This window comes from Bactrocera oleae, chromosome 3 (assembly GCF_042242935.1).
Source record: "Bactrocera oleae isolate idBacOlea1 chromosome 3, idBacOlea1, whole genome shotgun sequence".
In the NCBI taxonomy this organism is placed as follows: Eukaryota; Metazoa; Arthropoda; class Insecta; order Diptera; family Tephritidae; genus Bactrocera; species Bactrocera oleae.
In genome coordinates, this window is record NC_091537.1 from 17,501,744 (window position 1) to 17,524,821 (window position 23,078).

General features: G+C 30.3%; 1 protein-coding gene across 3 annotated transcripts in view; it reads left to right on the plus strand.

The window, feature by feature from the left end:
* Positions 1-86: 86 nt before the first annotated feature.
* LOC106627502 (protein peste) overlaps positions 87-23,078 on the plus strand; it is a 34,994-nt gene continuing 12,002 nt past the window's right edge. Inside the window, exon 1 of one of the 3 annotated variants that reach the window (XM_036366846.2) lies at positions 87-725. The gene's annotated coding sequence lies outside the window, so the exon portion shown is untranslated. The remainder of the gene's footprint in view (positions 726-23,078) is intronic. The other 2 variants (XM_014247641.3, XM_070106163.1) reach the window with 2 other exon arrangements.

Genomic DNA, 23,078 nt, shown 5'->3' on the forward strand with positions numbered 1-23,078 from the left:
ACGGCGGCGGCTACGGCGACGACGACAACAATGACAAAAGTCACAGCAACGCTCCCGAACGCTAGCGCCCAGAGTAAACACAAAGGCAAAGCAACAGGCAGCCGTGACAGTCGTTATCAAGCGTTTAACGCGTAAAGAACATATGTTTCGTTAATACGGCGAAGATTTACGAAATTGTGAAAATATCAAACTCACACATACTATAAGTTACGGAAGTGAAAAGTCCTGTAAAATTCGTTCGTGAAACGTTAGTCGGTATTTTGGAATATTATTTCGAAAATCAGGATGCGTTTCGGAGCTTAAGTGCAGGTAGTCATAACACTCGTGTATATGCTTTATCTTGAGAGCCGTGATAACCATAACGACGCGCCTGAAAGACATTCGCGCAATCAACTGCCATTGATAAGAAAGTCAAAGTTCGTTGTTCAGAAAACTTTTTGATTACGAATATTCGAAATAAATTTTGTACGTTTACGAAATTCACCGTTATTTTTCTACATATATATGTGTAAATAAATAAGTGTGCTAAATATTTTAAAAAGTGTTTTAAATGAAAAGTGTGTATGAAATTTAATAACAAAACATCTGTTACTGCCTGCACTGTATGATAGTATATATTTAGATATATATAGATTGGATCTCATTTTACGATTCGCGTCTGTATTGCATTTCCTTTCAAGAATTTTAAAGAATTGAAATTTCATTGTGAGTACTAGAAGTTAAGTGTAAGTGTAGAAATTTTCCATAGTTAAATCACGATCGAAATTGTTTATAATGCAATTATAATATGCATTAATGGTTTCTACGATTACATACAAATTAAAATACTGTAAATGCATCAAAGTGGTTGAGTAAACTTTCCGCTTATAAATGACATAATATAATTTCTTTTATATCCTGTATATTTTTAAGGAATTCCGCTGTTGCGAGCACAAAGAAATAACAGTTTTTGCCGACTGTCCTCCCCGTTTTTATTGACTAACCGCCATTCGATGGTTTAAGAGTTTGAAATCCAGCTAATATACAAAATATAACAAATATACTGTTATTGGAGGTTCATAGTTGTAAAATTCGACTTTGACAGAATCAAATAAGACAAAAGTATTATGTTCCTTGGCAGAATATCGTTTACTACGATTTTACTTTTGTTTAGGTCGATCAGAAACTGTCCTGGGGCTTGAGATTCGCTACATATCGGCCATGCTGATACTTCAAATAGTGTAAACCCAATCTTAATTGATTTTCGAGCTTGATTGATTCTTCTTATATCTGAAAAAGTGTTTCAAAATTGGTCGTTAATTACTTCTCGTTAAAAACAATACAGCGAAATAAGTGACGGTACCAAAAATTGGACGTTTTTGCAAAATCTGAAACGATGACTATTTTATTCTAATTTTTCAAATATTTATAACCATCTTCCATAACATCCTTTAAGTCATTTTTTTTCAATATTTCATTTCATTTATGATTTGTATACGAAATTGGTTGACAAAAACAATGATGTTGGCGTAAATGACAGTAATGTTACATAAATAAAGATCTAGAAGAGTAATTTTCAAAGTGTGGGAATCTCGAAAATAGAGGTCTAATGGGTGGTATCTCTTTAGTCTTCTACACTGTTGACTATTGTTCTGCAGTTAGGTTGCAAGTCCATGGTCACAGATCTCTAAGCGACAGAGGTAACGACTACTAAATTCTTTAATAGATTCCTTCTTACTTTGCGAATCTTTGGCTTCCGATAGAGGCAGTTTTCCACATAGGACTACTACTTTTCTGAAAGACTTGAATAATATATACCGTGAATTTTGTATATTAAGTTTGCCACGAAGTTTGTATCACCCAGAAAAAAACGTCGGAGACCCTATAAATATATATATCTGTATATTCGCGAACTAGTCCCTCAGTTTTACAGCTATCGTTCTAAAACCACCAATATAGAACTTCTTCAGCATATAGCTGCTTCTTTTATGGGAAAATTTTCTATTTGACAAGATATCTCCACGAAATATGGCATAGAATTTTGTCCAAGACAACGCTACAACCGAATAAGTTTTTGAGATCAGACCCGTATAGTATAAAGCTGCCACACAACTGAACAAATCTTTGTTTGGAAAACTATTTTTATTGGACGAGATATCTTCACGAAATTTGACTATTGGCCCTAAGTTTTGTGCTATCGTTCTGAAATTTTGCGCCAGTCCTTTCTCTCTAAGAAGCTGCTCACTCGTCGAAATTCGACACACGATATTGTTGTAGGCAAAGCTATAATCTCCGCTGTCATACAAACTGACCTATTAAAATCGAGTTCATGTATAGAATTTGTGAAGGGTATTCTAGCTTCAGTAAAGCCGAAAAAACTTAAAGTTGAAAAGAACTATTTCTAAAATTTTATAAAAAAATATGGAGCTTTTTGGTTGCTATAAATGAGTTCTGATTGCAATTTGCCTTTGGGCGTGGGAAAAACGCATTTGGGATTAACCCATTTTCAAAGTTGCCAACTTCCTTGTGATCTAACAAACTTTTAATACAAGTATTATATAAAAAACTTGCAGGATTTTTTCAAATTGTTATACCACTCGGTTGTGAAAAATATTAGTACAATCGCTGGGTGATTCCTCACAAAGATTTACATCGGCAATATAATGATTTGTTTTCACTCACTTACCTATATATGTATGTTACCCCCACCCTAGTGCATTTCCGCATACTAGTCATATATTTGTAAATTGATTTTGCCGATAATAAATAATATTTACACAACGCCGTTACCTGCTCGTCAGCCGTCAGAAATTAAATAGTTTACTTTATTAAAGCTCAAACGTGTGCAATTAAAAAAATATACAAATGAGTTATATAACAAAAAAAGAAGGGGCTTAGTTCGGGTGCAATCGAATGTTATATACGCTCGCAATTTAAAGATATTAAAAATGTATTAAATATTTTTAGGTTTCTGCAAAACTGCATTAAAATACTAGATGCATATGTTTAAATTCAATATTTGTTGCTGGAAGAAATTTATTAACCGAATTCATTTTGGTTTCCTGACCAACAGAGACCCTGCTGAATATCCGAAGCTATTTTAAGTTAAAAATTAGTATATTCATTATTACTGTACTAGCCAAACCTTCTCAACTCGAATCATATTAGAACGATATCTCGAACTATGCTATATACCATACAACCAATAGAAGACTTGAAAATCATTATATGCGACCACAGGAATATATTTCAACTGATTTTATTATTTACAACAAAGCAAATTGACTCGAAAACTATGCTCACTTAATGTCATTAAGATCTCTCTGCTATTGACTGACATATACGATGGAAAAGACGGAGTTCCACATATTCTGTATTTTTGGTCTAAAGGGAAAGGGAAAGTAAAAAGCGTATGCGAACATTTTTATATCGTAGTTGTTCGGTGGCTTAAGTTTTGCTAAGCCCATATTTTATATTATAAGGTAAAGTCTACCCAAAGTATTTAAAATGACTTTATATCAGAGTGGGCGTGGGGAATGTCCGATTACGTCTAATTTTAAACTTACAGCTGATTCCACAATCTCTTTGTCTAGTAAACTTGATCGTTTTAATGTACGTAAGTATACCCTATACGCATAGTTTTTGGTGCTACAAATAACTGTTTGCTGAACAAAGTTGTTATGCGCTTTGCAACATGTTGCGTGCGTATAAAATGGTTAATTTATTCAATAAATCTCTTCAGAATTTCACATAGTAATATAGGAATAATTTTTATATGACGACATTCTGAGCCATCAGCTGATGACAGTTCTAATTGTGAATTAATCATATAAAGTATAAAGTATAAATGAGTATAAGTCCTTTAGATCATAAATGACCAATATGTGTAGAATCTTTGTTCAAACAAGCTTTTTATTTCGCACTTCAGTAGCTTTCTTCAGGCTTCATTATTTAGAACAATAATTACTGCCCTTTAATATGAGTCCAAATACAAAGTAAATAAATATATAATAACAACAATAAAATAAAACTGCAGACACTTTTTTGAAATGTACTCAAAAAGCTACATATTCATTTAAGTATGCACTTGTACAGTATTAAATATGATGAGGCATTTAAGCAGAATTTGTTTACTCTCCATTTGTAATAGTTTTGTCTGTGATTCACAAACAGGAAAACTGAAACAGTCAAGAAAACAAATAAAAGCAGAATTTGAGTCCAGGCTTTTATTATACCAAACCTACACCGCTGACAAAAAAAAATGAAGGAGCATTTTTGCAAATAAATCGGTAAAATGTAAATAAATTCAAACAAGTGTAAACACATGTGTATTCTTTGTTGGTTTATTGTTTCATTTGTCGACGAGAACTACAGTCATTTGTTAATCTTGCGCGTCTGTTTATTTGGAATGCAATTATTTTTGTCAGTAAGTGCATAACGTTGCCGCCTCTTTAAGTTCTCGATGCAGATAAAGACCCAGTGAGAAATTAACATGGAATTTATGAAAAATATGCTTAAAACTAGTATTGTAGTGGCTAGACAATAGCTGGTTGCCAAAAAAACTGCTTTACAGCTTTTATTCAAAAATATTATATTATATATTATATGGGAGAGATTCCTACAGTTGTGAAGCTATCAGCTCAATAGTGATGGACTTCTAAGTAATCAATAAAGTCAATTTAGTCAAAAATTAGTAAACCTGACATTTTCTACAAACTAAAAACTTTTCATTTCGAAAATTTTTCAACTCAGTTCAGGCAGATTTCGATTTTCCAAAACTGCTCATTAATCGGATATAAAGTTTATTAAAAAGAAATCTGTTATTTTTTACATTAAATCGAAGGTAATATTTAGCATAGTTAAAATGATCCGATTTAGGCCAAATATGCACCGATTCTTCGATAACTTGCTGCCATTATTAGGATAATTTCATAATACCACTTTCATAGAAAACCTGATCTCAATTGGCAAAAAACTGGGACAGTGGAATTTCACAAGCTTCTCCTGGGGCGAGTCTATCACCAGCAAAATCATTCCTCATAGGCAGGAACAGGTAGTAAACACTTAGTGCCAGGTCCGGACCATAAAATGAATGCATAAGAACACCCCAAACAAGCTCCAGGCGCTTCTGGTGAGACACTATCTATAGGTGTGGCCTGGCGGAGTCCTGATGGAATACAATTCCTCTTCTATTGGCCAAAGCAGGCCGCTTTTGGGTGTCATCTTTCTTCAGACAGTCAAATTGTTGACAGTACAGATCCAAATTAAATTTGGCCATAGAGGAGCAGCTCATAGTAATTAATTCCCTGCCAATCTCTCCAAACATATAGCAAAATCTGTTTGTCTTCAATTCTAGCTTGGGGGACATTTGATCCACTTTTCATCACCACTAACCATCTGCTTCAGATATCGATCGAGTTGCTAATAATATTTTGCTAATATCAGTGACTACTGGAAACTACAGCAGAGTATACGACGAATAATGATAGATCCCACTTTATTTACTTCTTTCATTCTTGACACATTAGGCTCTTGAATGTATTTACAGACATATCTACATATACATACCTCCATATATATATACATATATGTACATTAATAGCTATACTTTATTAATGGAAAAACGTGTCATTCTATCGCTACATTTACTAGAAACTATCGGTAATCAGCCAAGATATGACGTTTAATAGTCTAATGTTGACAACAATAAATATGCATGTACTCATATTTCTAACTTATTGTCAATATGTACACTGTATATTTATTCATAATGTATTAATACCAATGTACATAAGTACTTTACACTTTTATAACCAGATGGAAGCATGTCTCTAGTTTACTTAACGATTAAAGCTGTTTTGATTTATCAATAATTAGAGGCAAATTAAAATAAATAATAACTGACACTTACAAATTTGAGCGTCAAAAGTTGCGTTTTGTAACACCAACGAGTGTCAGGGAGAGCAAAACTTTTGACGTTTTGTAATTCTTTGCAATTCGCTTTATTTTATACCGCTTAGTGGAAGATAAATACGGAAGCGTATTTTTCAATAAAAAGTCATAAGTATTTTTAATTTTTTCCATATTTTTCGATACTTCAGTTAGCACCCAACATCAAGTGCATTGTCAAAATTCTGTCAAAACTTTTGCTTATTTAGGAATGCTTTATAGAAATTGTGTCAGTTTGAGAACTTTTGACAGCCCTTAGACGCTTGATGCGACAATTTAAGAATGACTACAATTGCTGGGAATGTCATTATTTCTATATGTATACCACATACTATCTCTAAAAATCACAATTTGTCAAGCGATGCCAATAAAATAAAATGTATACTTGTAATTATTATTTTTAATAGTTTTTTTTTTTTATTATGACTCTTTTATGCTATTGAAACCAATTATAAAACAGTAAATTACTAACCCGCACAATAATTACTATTTTTATCAAATAAAGTGGTGAGGAAAATTCAATTTTATTACAAGTTTTGCATGCTTACTTGTAAATAATAAATAACATCATAGTATATGCATTAAATATGTACTGTTGACAATTCCTCACGACGTATTATCGGCTGTATTGACAGTGTCTTATTAAGTGTTTTGTTTAGAAATTTATCAATTAATCTTCTACACAATTTGCATTCAATACAATTCAATTTGCAATTATATATAAGTTCATATATTAAAATACATAGAAAACACAATATTTATTAATTTCACAATTATTGCTAGAGTTTGACATATGAAATGAAAGAAATTCCCACCTAGAGGATGTGGAGAAATACTCAACCATCTCGTGATGATTTGAAAATTAATAAACATTTGTTATTGATATTATTGTTCAATATAAATTTACTGGATTTTTGTATCAGATCTATTATAGAAAAATCCTTCCAGGACTTCTTTATGTAAGCTAAAAGCTTTCATTTCGGTTTTATCAGATATGGCGGCATAAATCACAATTTCTATAAAAAAAAATTATCAATTCACATTAATGTTTGCGTGTTGAAACTTCTTTTCATGGTTTTGCAAAATACCTTTATAATTGTAATGAAGTAATGCTTATATTATTAGCATATTCCTTTATAACGAGTTTCACTATGTAGTCTACATATGAAGTTATGCAATTTTACCTTAGCGGCTATTACACCTACATTAAATTTGTATGATTTTCAAATATCTCAACTCAGTCAGCTTTTGTTCAATCTCTAAATCTATTTAAGTGCCAATTAAGAGAAATGAGATCTTCTATTTTTGTTTGATTGAAATTGATTTAAATCTTTTTTACATCTTAGCAAGATACATATGTACATATAGTCAATAGCCAATTTTTCAACTATGCTCAAGTCGCTAAATCGTAAAAAAATAAAAATGAAAAGCAAGTAAAAAACGCTTACGCGGACCTCTAGGTCGTTTGACTTTGTAGATGTGTCGTGCACACACGAATATACACGAGAAGAGATGTTATATACAAGGTATTTATAAATTGGCAGTTTATTTTGTAATACTATTTAGTTGTACATATTTGGCGACTGAACGATTTTTAAACTAATTCGCTGTGATTTTTTTTTTGAATTTCTTAAACACTTTGTTTAAATATTTTTAAATGGTGGCAATCTCTCTTTTACTTAACTCCAATATATGGTAATTCTTTCTTGAATCTGTTTACTTTCATTCTCAAAATGTAATTTTTTCCTTAATTCATCGATTTAATTGAACAACATTTTTCAAAGAGCTGGCAACTCTTCTCAAAGACAATTTTAATATTTTTCTTCTCAAATATCTTGTGTACAACTCTAATGTAATATATCAAAAAAAATTTGTTTTACAAAATTTAGGTAGCAACCTTGTACAAAATTGTTTGTATCTATTCTAAGTTCTCGAAAACCTCTTTAGCATTTAGTGCTTCTTATAAATGGTTTTGACACCAGACATTCAAACAGATGGCAACCCTTTTACTGTTTTTGTATTAAATCACTCGAATACAATATCCAACAATCCAAAAAAATAAAAAAATTGAAGCACGTTATATACCGGTTGCCTACACATACTATATTGTGTGGTAGAGGTGAAAAGCCTATGGTGGTGAACGGCATTCGGTATAACATATAATATTATACAATATAATAAGCGAGAAGTAAATTTGTTGCACACGATCGATTTTCGGTAGTGAAAAAGTAAAAAAATTCACTTAAAAAATAATTACTTATTTTTTAATTAAATTAATAAAAATCTTTCAATATGTTATGAATATCGCCAAAATACTTTTCTTAAATATAGAATCGATGAAAATGTTCGAGAATTCATTAAGTTTGAGTTTGTTAACAAATATGACGTTATTTCTATTATGATTTTGACATTTTAAATTTTAAATTAATTTTTACACTCTTCAACCGGTGGGTTATTCAAAAGTACTTCAATTGTAATTAATTTATTGTCTTAATTTTAATTATATCACTATTTTCAGTGCGAAAATAACATATGGTGATTATTATTATTAATTTTTTATTATCTTATTAGGTATAGATGATCTTTTTGTTTTGTGTGAACACATCTTATAATTACATGCACACATTCATCGCCTTTGAAACGGTTAAACTTTGAACATTTACATTGGTGTTACTGAGTAGTATAATAATTATTAGATGAATTATATTTCAACCAGGTTTAACTGGTAAACTCAAGAACAGAGTTTTTTACTGTAAGTGTTATCTTGGTGAATCTAATTTTTTATTGAGCTTAGAAAAAGTGCATTTAAATTTTGACGTTAAAAAAATATAAAAATCAAATGTATGTATATAAATGATAAATTCAAAGTAATGACTTATTTCTTTACTTAGCTCAAAAATTTAAATATAAATATATACATTACATATAATCCAAATTTTCTAAAATTTCTGAAATATAAAAAAAAAAAATCGAAGGTTGAAGTGTTTACCATCAACAATTGTATGCTCCCTAAACTTAGCTTGAGTTTGTGGCAACTTATATAAGAAAATAAAATAAATGGTACTTATGTAAATTTGGTAGGTTACGTTCTACACTTGTAGTATATAATTTCTGATTTTTAAGCCTGACGTGAACCGAAGTAAAAATCTCTACCTAGAATACTTGGAATATTGACATATAAAGGCAAAGTTGTAAACCATCTTCGAAATATTTTTCTTGTCAAAAATACAACATAAGCAACAACAATGTCAATATTACAATTCATGCTCTTGACTATAGAGAGTCTTTTAATATTAAGTGGACGTATGAAAACTGGCAACACTTGCTTCAGCGTAACAAAATAATACTAAGGGTATAACCAATGAAATGAAATAGCGGCTGGCTAATTTGTAGCCTAAAAACTGAAAAACAAAAAATACAAGGCACAAGGGTTAGGCCTACTATAAAATTGGGTACATAGTATTTGGAAAAGTAAACATTTGTAGATTATATAATATGTGCATTTCATCTATTGTCCTCTGACTAATTATAAAAATTGCCATAATAAGCACCAAAGTTCAGCTTTAATTGGTATTTAATTGCGCCAAATCTACCATAAATTTCACTATTTTGAAAAATATGATGTGAATTATTTTTCTGGAATTCAAACTTTTCATACATACTATGCATACATATATGTAGATTTAAGTAATCAGATTACTAAAAGAGAGATATATGTAATTAAACACATATGTAAATTTGCTTACTGGAAATTTGAGTTTAAGTGTAATTTTTTAGTTTCGAGTATAATAAAAAGTTAGTGTCTTTTAAGGTTAAGAGCGAGCAACAAGTGTTAAATTTACAAAGTAATGTAAAACGTTATTAATTCGATTAAAATTTCATATTTAACAGTGAAATAAGAAATTGAAATATTTGTGTGCCTCATCATGTTTAATTGGATCAATTCAAAGTATAATTTCAATATCATATTCTTATAAGGAATGGAAATTTTAGTATTTGTTGCTGTGCAATATTTTTCTAATCCAATATTGCCGAGGCTTACGGTTTCTTAAAAAAGATATTTGTTAATTTTTGTATTAGTATATACGCTGTTTATACATACGTAGCATTTGTATGTGCTTTATACTCATATTTCTAAAGTAAGTGTCATAGAATTAGCCAAATAACAACAGCTCAAATTTTTCGAAACGTGCCACCCTCCACGTTGGCTATATTTATGACACAGACTTTAGAAATATCGAGCAATTTAATTGAAGATAGCATAGATAGAACTATCTGATCAACTTGTTATGAACAAATTTTTTTCGAAACAGTCGGTGAGAAAAATATTAAAAATTCATTGATGAACATTCTTAAAAAGTATTTCTGTAATACCAATATTATTTCTGTAAATCCAATAAAGTATATATAAATGATCAGCGTGACAAACTGAGTCCATTTGCCAACTTTGAAATATCGATCTGAAATTTTGCACATGTCCTTTTCTGCCTAAGAAGCTGCTCACTTGTCAGAACTGCCGATATCGGACCACTATAGAATGTAGCTACCATACAAACTGACCGATCAGAATCAAGTGCTTGCATGAAAGTCTTTTTATTTTACGAGATATCTTCAAGAAATTTGCATGGATTATTGTCTAATGCAATGGTGCAATTTTCGAAGAAATTGTTCAAATCTGCATAAAGCAATCTTAGGATTACATATTGTCTGGGAACAATATCTATGAGGTTTTCACTTTGTATAAAGTATATGTACTGGCTACTATTTTTAACTTTTCGCTATTGAGCTGGTAAAGGTCGGAAAAGTGAATTTATATTTGATACTGTTTTTCATCAAAAATAAACTAAAAATCTGACAGTTACATAAACATTTTACATTAAATAGGCCACCACTTCTAAAATGCCATCATCTGCCCTACTTATTGATAACACTTAGAGACATGATGAGTATTTGTGCGAAATGGCTAACAAGCGGCAATAAAACTTGTGAAAACTCATCGATTATCGGTCGAGTGTTAATCCTTATCTTTAGTGTTCGAACAAAAAATATATTTATATGTTTATACACATAAGTATTTACACACATTAAGCATATTTTATTTGAGTACACATGCCCCTCTATCTTTATAGTGTATCTATAAATAACTAAACCTACACGTAATAAAAATAATCAGCAATAATATTACTATCAACATTATAATCAATGGCGAGTGCAATAAGCAAGTGCTTAGTAAATACTAAATGTGTCTATGTATGTATGTATATATGTGTGCATATATCTGCTGAATTTAAATAATTAATCCGTCAAAAATAAAAGTGAATTCTATCTGCCTTCACAATTAAACTGTTGGTGTTGAATATTTTTTCATAATTTTATTTTTATGGTAGCAGGAAGATTCATTAATGATGCAAGTAAGCATTTGTGTTGCATATGCATGCATAGTGGCGTGCAAAATAACAGCATTAGTGGGTAGAAATAATATAATAAAATCAAAAATTTTAAATTTGTCGGGAGTTTCAAATATTGTTAGAGAAAGTTTTCGAGTTTTGTGATACAAATATTTCATTTAGTAAAAAGTAAGCATTATTTTGATGGTGATTACATATAGTAAAAGTTAGATATTTTCATATGAGCGAAGTTTTCTTTACAATCTTAGAGAACTACCAATTAGCTTAATAAGTTTAAACAGCCTAAAATAGCTAAACCGAAAATAACATTCCTTTCCGAAATTAGCAAACATTTTTGTTTTTTAATTTTTGCATGGAAAATTCTTTGTGAGACAACTAAAGCGTAGTCATTATTGGATGATTGCGACAAAAGAACACTTTATTCTCCGTTAAAATGTCATTTAAGTAGTTATACCCAGATAATAAACGAAAAAAAATATCTTTTCTGGAAATATATTCATTCTTTAGAAACTCTAACAGTATAAAGAATATATTGTATTATTATGAGCACAAGTATATATTTATAAATATTAATTAGGTTGCGTAATTGTTAATCGGTAATCGTGGTAAATTTTGCGGACTTATAGACATTTTATCTTGATTAGGAATGCGAAAGAATTAGACAATGTGGTTAACCATATTACGACAAAATTATTAACAATTTCAACCAAAAAATCGACCTATTAGTTTTTCAAATATAACATTTTTATTTTTTGTAGGCCATGCTTCGACATCTTATAACAACTGTCATAAAAGCTTGATCGAAAAATGGTTTATATATAAGATATCTTTACTTATTTAGCTCAATGTCGAGACTCGAAGGCAAATTTCGAAAAACGGAGAAGTTACATTTTTAGAAATGACTCAATCTTTCTAAAAAATGATTTAGCCCAATACCTAACCAAGTGTTGTATAGTGCAATGAATAGTCAATGTCATGTTATGAATAAGGCTATAAAGTTATATTAAAATTCTTAGTATATTCCTTAGTCATAATAAAATGTTAATATATAATCAGCATTCATTATTTCTATATTGAATAATTAGAATATTAGGACATTTTAAGGAAGGCTAACTTTTACGCTGCTTTTTTTTTAATCAACACTATGCTGTAATATTTTCATGCGACAAATTAAAATTAGTTGAACATTTTAAAAAATAAAAGTATTTACATCCTCTACCCCACTTTTTAAGGCGCATTCTTTCTTGTCGCAAGTGTAGGCATATTACTCATATCATATAATATTCCCATTTTATATAATACTAAATTTAATTAATGCAAATAATGGTAAATAATTGCTTTGAATCGTGCCACAAGCCCATGACTTCAAAACCAATACAATTACACGGTTACATATTTATGGATGTTAGTACTTCATTTGTTAATCTGTAAATTAACAATAAAAACACTAATAAAATGAGCATAATAAATAACTGGTTTTAGTCCAAAGACGTGTCTCTCAGATTTTCAATTATATTATTTCACCTTTTTTTACGGCTTAACACTTATTTGCAATCAAATTAAACCATTTAACCGATCAATCAAAATTGTAAGTTTTATAGAACACAAAGCTTCCAGTATCAGATGCGACGCAATTTGACTGACTAATGCATTTTTCTGATACCGTTCTTGATTCTACAAGTTCTGCTGGTTGAAAATACAAAGCAATAATTATAAGCATGACAAAGCAGACGACATTTTGCACAAAGCGCCTTAAAAAGCTACGTCATACATATATGACATCTATGGTCTGTTCAACATGCGGCTTATGAGTTATCAGTTACTTTGTTTCCGATTTCAGTCTTGTTCTTGAATACTCCATAGGTCAATGTACGAATAAAACAAAAACTGTATCGTTTACATTCGTCGAATTACACGACATTTGATATTGAAATCAACAGAAAAACATATGTACATATGTTGAGCGCAATATAATTGATACTGAATGTGCATTTGGTTTTGATTATAATATCAAATAGTAATATGCAAAGTTAAACTTTTGTGTACACACTTGTATGCACGATTGCATTTGACGTTTATCTGCGTTATTCACTGCGTTGGAAAAATTACCCATGGGCGCATATGGTTAATTTTAATTGCTTTTTAAAATAAACTTTTAAGCGGAAAATTAATTCCATGAATACAATACTTGTTTAGAGAATATCACAGACATAATTGTTAATTATTTCTAATAAATTGCGAATTACTAAAGCGTAATAAGTATTAGATGTGTTTAGTCAATAACTATGTGTGGAGGCAACTGGGCGTATGAGTAACATGAAGGATTGTGCAAATGCATTCTGGAAATCAAATAAAAGTAAATACATAAGTACATTTTATATATATGTGTTCGTTTGTATAAGGTACAGTAAAGGCATTTCGATGAAATTCGGCCTCCAGTCTAAGTTTGTAACACCCAAAAATAAACGTAGTAGGTTCTATATTATATATGTATATATCAGCGTGACGAGCTGAGCCGATTTAGCCATGTCCGTTTGTCTGTTTGTATATAGGCGAACTAGTCTCCCAGTTTTTGAGATATCGATCTGAAATTTTGAAAACATCATTTTCTCCTCAAGAAGAAGGTGCACATTTGTTGGAACCGCGGATATCGGACTACTATACAATATATCCAATACACTGAACGATAAAAATCAAGTTTTTGTATAGAAAACTTTTTTAACTTACAAGATATCTTCACGAAATTTGGCTTGAATTATTGTCCAAAACAAAAATACAATCCCCGAACATATTGTTCAGATTGGATCACTATAGCATATAGCTGCCATATAAACTCCAAAATTTTATTTGTAAACTACAAAACAATTCAAAGGCTATTAAAAAATTATCGCTTATAAAAAAGTAATAATTTTTCATACTACAATCACAAAAAAGTACAAAAATTGCTGCGTTTTTGTTTTCTATTAAAATAAATCATTAATTATATCCACATAGGACTTAAATTTAAAAGTATATTTTTCCTATTGAAAAAACAAAAACATTCTTTAGTCGGCTCTACGGAATTTAAGCACAGCGGTATTTATATTCGAAGAAGGATTGTCAACATAAAAGTAAATTTCGAAAACATTTGAAAACTATTTAATGCCATTGTATGGTACAACAATGAACTCCCCAGTTAAGATACTCTTGAGGAAAAAGTTTGGAGATTGGAGAAATATGCGCTTACTCTAAATTTAACGACAAGTTAAACTTAAAAATAATGATTAAAATACCTTATATTGAGAGATGCAGTTATCAAGTATCGCTCCTATTACCCAAATCGTTTTTCGCTAAAAAAAAATGTTATTCCTTTACATACGAAGCCTTTAAAGCGGGCATTACACAAATGTAGTAGGTATGCTACTTATTAATATGTAATCTTAGCAGAGTCTGTAGGTGAGCTTAATCTTAAAAAAATCATTAGTTTTAATCTATATAAAATATAAAATACTTTTGCATTAATTATGGCCTGCTTGACGTTTAGAGTGTGTTGTTCTGAGCCGGATGCTCTTTTTTCCAATAAGAAAATTAGTGGTGGGCAAGCACTGAATTATTACCACTGCATAAACAATAAGCTGAATTCTTATATTTTTTAATTAGCTGGTGAAAATATCAGGCAAAATTAATTCTTCGATAATTTATAAACCGATAAAAACAAATTTTTAAATGCAAAAAAATACTCAAAAGCATTTTGCAAGAGTTTGGGGACCTAAATGGATAAATACTTAGCTATAAATAAATTTTTTTTTTATGTAAAGGTAAAAATATATGCATAATTTATAATAATTATATTCATATATTTTGCATACACAGATGTCCAAGCTAATAGGAAATAGATGCAGAGCAAAAGCAACATAAATTTTTAAAAAATTTGTTTCTTTTTAATTAATTGGTCTGCAGTTCAGACTCTACATATTGATACAGTTTGGCAATTTTTTTACGTTTGACCTTATTATAAGTTAAAATTTGCCAGATACGCAGAAAGAAGTGGAACAACTGGTTTTATTTTTCGCTAACTTTCCAATTCAAAGCTAGAAGAGACTTATAGTTTTGCTCGGTGTCATTATTTACATTTTAATGCTTAGTATAATGAGTGTTAGCTATTTATTTCCTAATTAGCATACCTATACAAATAACCTACATTTAACATTGGACAGAAATTTTGAAAAATTTTGTTTACTTGAATTCAAAACTAATTTGGAAACACCTTCTTCAAATCATATTTGTTGCAATATATAGAATATATTTATTTTTGCATAAATGTTTGCATATATGCTATGCTAGCAGACAAACTTAACCAAAAACTGTCACGTTTCAGCACAACGGCAAAGCGTCTATTAAGCAAACGCCTACTTTGACAACATTAAAATCTGCTGGCTAGTTCAATGACCTAAAGAAATATATTCAAAGAGAGAAAGTACAAAAAGGTTTAGCTGCGCGCTTCTACTGTATTGTTGGTTCGTGAGAACATATTTTAGCAAAAGTGTGTTAAAAATATTCATATATTTTTGAGCAATATTACATTATATTACGACTCAACTAGTAATATTTAGACCTACAAAATTTAAGGATAGTCCTAAATTTATAGACGCCGATATGTATCTCCAAAATTCTCTATATAGTTGACAATTTGCATTGTATACTATATATCATCTTTGATAAACGCCCTTCCCAAAATGTCTATATTTACTTACAAGTACATATGTACATACATATATTGTATGTAAGTCAGGTAAGAAGTATACCGCACCAGTATTCAATATAAATTATAAATATTATTTCATAAGTTCTGCCAAATTTTCTTTACAATTTCTGAGAAATATGTCAGTCATATACATACATACATATATGCGCATATATCACCTATATACATATGTATATAGTGCAATGCAGCTTTTCAAAAAAAAAATCGCTCAATAAACAATAGTCATTCACATTCCAAGCAAGATGCAACTATTTGACGTTTCATTGTGAAAACAGTGCAAATTTGTTAATAATTTTGAGAATTGGTTTTTCACATTATTCACTATTTCACAATTTACAGCTAAAGACAACTATGCGTCAAGTACATATGTATGTTTAAAGTTCCGCTTGCTCGGATTCTCTTACATACATAAGTTAAATGCATTTATCTGATAGTTTTCCACGAATTTATGCAAAAGTTAAATATAACAGCAATTAGGTCACACTGCATTTATTCACTGCCATTGCCACGATATATGCTCGCCGCTGAGCGCCAAAGCATTAACCTTCAAATCGGTAGTGGGCTAACAAACGGGCCGCCGTCAGCAGAGTTACCACGCGAGAAAAAAATTAATAATGTAATTGGAAGCGCGATGTATTGGTTATGGTAAATATAATGTAGTTATGCTATATTCATTCGCTCAGAAGAGAAGCCGCAAGAATTAGAGATACATACATGTAAGAAATCATGAAGAAAATGAAGGCTAAAGGGGTACCAGAACGTATTAGAACTTATAAGGTTTATGGTAATACTGAAATAATCCTTTTACCACCGAATGCACAAATCAGAAATATGCTGAGAAAGCAAAGATGACTCTCACATTTTGGGTTGGCAACAATACGAAATTAAAGCGCACAAAAAGTTATAAAAAAGGTGGCTATGCTTGCAGTAACTCAATTATCTTAACTATAAAAGGCTTACAGCTTTCTAAAAACCCTACTACGTTCACAGCAAGACTTTCTTCAAAAACATACATTTTCTCATCTAGTTTACTTTAGTAAAAGAAATTGCCCACAGTTTTTTAATAAAAAAACAAAAATTATTAGTAATAATCAATATGATAGTAAAATCAGTTATACTGAAATATCTTTTGAACCGATCAGATTTGAATATATTGTCAACCGTCATTGAAGCTGCATTCTTCGAAAATTATTACGAATTTTGGTGTACAGATGGTCAATTAATCAATATATATACATATGTCATATGAGACACGAGAATTATTAAATCACAAAATATATTAGAAGTTTTGACTTACCAGCATATCTCTATTAAAATAGTTTCAATATGTTAATGGCTATAATTTTAAACCTGAAACATTAAGAAAAATTATAGGTTACTAAACGAAAAAAAAACAATATGATTACGTGTTAATTAAAATTAGGTTTATATCTAAGAGTAGTACTGTCTGCCGTTGTCAAGCTAAATAATCACATTTTGATACTTAATTGAAGTTCTTCGAGGGTTCATAATAATCATTGTAATTTTCAGGAGTAAGCTAGAAAAATGTTACTGATATTGTTAATTCAATATTTGTCATGTGAACTTTTAAAAATTTGTTCACTAAATACCCTAACAAAAACTGAGGTCTATGTTTTAACTAGCTTTGCAATTCTATGGGATTTTAGATTGTTGAGAATGCGGAGAACTAAATTAATTATAGTTTTGTGCTCTGTTCTGTTCTCTTAACTTAATGGAATTATCAGGGTTGCTACAATGCCCTCGAACTCAAACTTGGAAGCACGGTACTGGCGATTAGGGAGATCTAAACGCGAAATTTGCCAGTCTCTAAGCAATATAGGTCAGAGAATCAATTAATCAATAAACTTATTTATGAAAATGCGCATTTTTCCTACAGGGTATTTCACACATGAAAACTTGCACTAAATGTCATTGGCAAAAATGATGCAACTTTTTGCCGGCTATGTTTGTTTTTATGCACGTGCCGGTTTGTTGTCAATACAAACATGCATGCAAATGTACAAAAATCCATACATAAATAAGTACAAGCTTATTTATATGTGCATTTATAGTATGAAGAGCAAACCACAAAAATGTACATATGTATATATGTAAGTAATTATTCTCAACTAACATATGCTCACTTGTCCATATGTATAAAAATAGTGGGTATGGAAATGGCTCCGTTGGCGAAAATTTTCGAATTTCAAGTGAATTGGTGAAATTAGTCCGAGCTAAATTTTAGCGCGTCGCAAGTAGTTACAAACATACACACATACATACATATATCCATATGTATTTATAAATATAGGTACATTTTACAGCTGGCATACTTTTGGATGTGTTTATTTATATATTTTTGAAATTCTATGGAATTCTTTTTGGTTTTTTTCCATTTATATACATATTAGAGCTCTTGGTGTTTGACTAATCGACTAATCGGATTAACCGAATAGGGCATTATTCGATTAATAATTCTCAGTCATTGTCGGGTAGTATTTACTAGAAATCTACAAAGAAATTTTGTTATCATAGTTTTGGCTTTTGCGTTGTGCTTGTAACTCATTACGAGTACATATGGTTGTGTATGTGTATGTGTATATAAATAAACTAATTAAAAAGTGAAAATGTGATAATTCTGCCCTTGAACTACAAATTAATGCGTCAAATCGTCATCAAATTCGCAACTTATAAATGGCTGTAGCATTGCTGGAGTCACAGTGTTTAGAGTTCAAGTGTTGTATAAAGCCTAATATGTTTTATAAATCGGATCTAAATCTCCTTGAAAGTTTGTGAAATGATATATAGTCCCTATGAATACTCCTTTCAACTTTTGCCTTATTTTGGGAGAACATTTCATTACGTGTCAATGACAGCCTTAGTCAAATCAACGAAAATGATTGTCGTTTAATTTTGATAGTAACTTATTTTCAAACCAAATTGGAAAAAGCCATATTTATGCTTGTCAATAAACTTTATTTGAAATATCACTACAATTGAAATTGACAGCTACCATTTTACACTAAAATTTCTGACAAAAATGTTAGTTGCTTGCATCATACCCATAGTAATTTAGTTTATAACTAGTTGCTTTCACTGCAGCGTTGCTGTCATTTGTATAATTTATAACTTTTCTTGATGTAGTTCAAACCATTGCGTTACTACCGTAGTACACTCAAGATCAAATTTGATTCGAATTGGTAAAAAAAAATAAAATATTAAAGAAGTTCTTATTAATATAGAACAAAAGAGTATCGATTCGGTTAGTCTAGGATACATTTAAATAAGATAAGTTGTAAACATTTTCACTGAGTCAAAAAATTAATAACGTGGCAAGAGAGACAAATTTTAGCATCACAATGCAGCCAAAAGAAATATGTATATTGACCTTGCCATTTCAAAATCATTTTTAAGCTGAAGAAGGTTGCACATAAAAAATAAGTTGCCATATGTATTTTTTTTAAATATGTAGTCGTAATATAATTTTTTTTGTGTTTGTTTTGTTAAGAAAAGCTTTTCACTAAGCTTCGTTAAAAAATATATTTGCTGAGCTGCAAAGGAAATTTTACAACACGACTGAAATACAATTTAAACAGAGTCACAGGGTTTGTAACAGCGTCGGAGACCCTATGCAGTATATATATACATAATCAGCTTGACAAGCTGAGTGATTTAGTCATGTCCATCTGACCGTCTGTATATACGCGAACTAGTCTGTTAGTGTTTTATATATCACCTAAATCCTATATCGAACCACTAGCTGCCATACAAATTGATTGGCTAAAATCAAGCCCTTATATGGAAAATTTTTTTATTTCATAACATATCTTTAAGAAATCTGGCATGCATTCCATCCAAGCTTATGCTTTAATCTTCGAAAATATTGTTCAAATCGAACTACTACAACATATAGTTGTCATACAGGCTGACCAATCAACATCAAGATAAAGATCTTTCTATATCCTTTTATGCTATAAGAAATGCGACCAACCATCCATATACCATACTACGAGATTATAAAAATGATAATAAATATAAACTATATGTATGTAATTAAGAATCACCACTTTAGTGTGATTTTCGAAAAATTCTAGCAAAGTCTGCGTATGATTAGTGTTTTAGACTAGCATAAAAAATTACACAAAAGTGGAAATTAATTGCAAATGCAAATTTAGTTATATTTCAAGTATTTTTTTCCAAAGCCATAAATCTCTAAAAAGACTTGGCCGTACATTACATACATACATACATATAAAATAAATTATTTTTAATAAAATTTTCTAATAATAGTTCTCAAAATCGTATATGTGTGCAGTTCATTAAATATTATACTACTTATTAAATTCGCAAAGATAAAAATTGAATATTCATTAGGTGAAGTCATTTTAGCGCACTTTTATACATATACAACTAATATATATTTAAATTATTGGGCAACCATAATTAATGATTCGACACTTAATGATATATTTACATTTTGTTGTGTATTTAAGTCTGATGGGAGATAAAATTATACTAAATTGACACTTATTATTAACTAATGAAATTATCGATCATTACTTTCGAAATCTTCCATAGCTAGACAACATGCAAATAGTTTATTTGCGACACACTTTTCGTATAAGAAATTGAAACATATGTAAATATAGCTAAATATATTTGTAAGCATGCAATAAGTAAACTAAAAAAAATATATAGTGTACGGAAATTAATGTGTTGGAAGTATCGCATTACTTCAACGATCAATTATTGACTCCCAAGATTACATTTGTAGCTACAAATTTAAATATGCAATTGTAGATTTATTCGTTTAAAGTTCCTAGCTAGTTGTTATATGACACTCTATGCCACATGCGTGTTGTTGCCCAATGAAACGACTAATTAAAATTTGTCGTAAACTATGTGGGCGGCCGGAAAACGATCTTTTTGTTAACAAGATATTAAATTTTTATAGGTGGTTTCAATTGGGGTGGGTCGACATGTTGACAGAGTATTTAAAAAGTTAAAATTTGTTAATGAATGATGATAATTGTTTAAGAAATATATTGGAATACTGACAGATCTTAAATTTAGGAAAAACTTGTTTTTTTTTGCGCAATTGTAATATCTACGTTTGTTATTTGGTCGATTCTGCTGGTAAGCCTAAAATTGACTGCTTATATGCCAGGAAATTAGCGTTAGCTAATCTTACATATGAAGCATGGAAAATACTTAACGATAGATCCTTTAATCCACTCGTGCTCCAAATCTGTGATCTATGTTGAAGATGATGGAAATAAGTCCAGCCCTTAACATTTTAAACTGACATTTTAATTAATATCAAGATCATGAACTATATTGTTGAATATCTAAAAAAATTACGTCAATCTCGCACCTAGATATAATACATCCCTTTCAAGCTACAAGTTACGAAAATATATGCCGCGATACAATTATGTATTAAAATCCGAGAATTGCCATATATTTTTTAATACAGAATTTTTTATAACCTTACAGATTGGTTAATTTAGAATGAACATAAGTTCTAAAAGGTCTAATCCAATTTTGCCTTACGATTTTTATAACTCTTCACCGTTATGACTTTAGTTCCGCCCTGTTATTTCTTTATTAGATTGATGATAACTGAATTTATAAGATATCAACATAGCGGCGCATCTTATTGGAAACCCCTTTATGTGATTGCGCTTGCCAAATCCAAATTTTTGTTGTACAATATAACTGTCAATAAGTGAAATACACCATATTCCCAAAAATTTTACAAAGCAAATGGCACAAATCTGGTATGAGCGCACATCGACTTAAAATACGTCGACGGAGACTTGTAGAATTGTGTTTTTTATGCAATTTCTCCCTACTATTCTTCGCGTGAATTACGTGTATTTTTATTAACATACAAATGATAGTAAAGTGCAGAAGCAATAAAAGACAGTGCTAATTTTGTTTGCCTATTCTTCTTTTGACTTTGTAAGAATACTCTCATGCAAATTCGAAGCAAGTTGTAATCGCCACGCAAGCTTGTAGTGGATTACGTATGTATACTATATACAATGTAGTTGTGTATACGAGTATTTAGTGCTATTACAACGGCAATCGCTATAAAATATTTTGTATAGATATTGTGTTGTGGGTGAAAGAATATACTTGTATGGAAGTAATGACAATTGGAGTTTTCCTGGCGCTCTAGTTCTTGAGTGAAAATAATTTGAGTTTGAATAGAAATTAAGAAACGGAATAGTTAATTTATGGAAGTGCTTTACTGAAATCCAAAAAAAAAAAATTGGAACAAAGTGAAGGGTATATTGAAACCAATATCATAAAGGTGTTGAGTTTCAAATCTTGTCGTATATATCTTTATAATACCACGAAATTTGTGGTGCAATTGAACCACATTTTCAACCATCTTTCTCTCTCATCTTTCGAACGGCTGATGGATCCCTTAGATAACATATTTTGTGTAGAGGGTTCCCGATTTTTGGCAAAAACGTAGTTCTACTGAAATTAAAACTATTTAAAAGTTAGATAAGATATCTCAAGGTAAGGCCCCCAGTAGCTATAGCTTACAGTATTGATTCTGAATTAAGAATATATAGATATAATTTATATTACCATACATAAACATATTCAACAAAAAACGCATAAATTTTAAACAAATTCAATCAACTACATGCTACATAAATACTGAAAAGCCGCAAAGCCAAAGTTCAATATTTAATTAAATTATTTATTAAATGTCGACTACACACTGTCCAATAAGTGAGTGCGTTCAGCGCATTAAATGAGCAACATACTCATACAAGTATGTACATATGTACCATACAATCATAACGTGCGAATCAAATAAGATGAGAAAAAATGTCAAAGACCCTGCAGTGGCATAGAGAGTAAAAGAAGCTCATGGGGTCAATTGATATATTCAATTTCGCGCGGAATGAAATAATAAATGATATATGAGTATGTCGATAGTGCCACATGCGTACACACCTACAGTGGTGACCAAA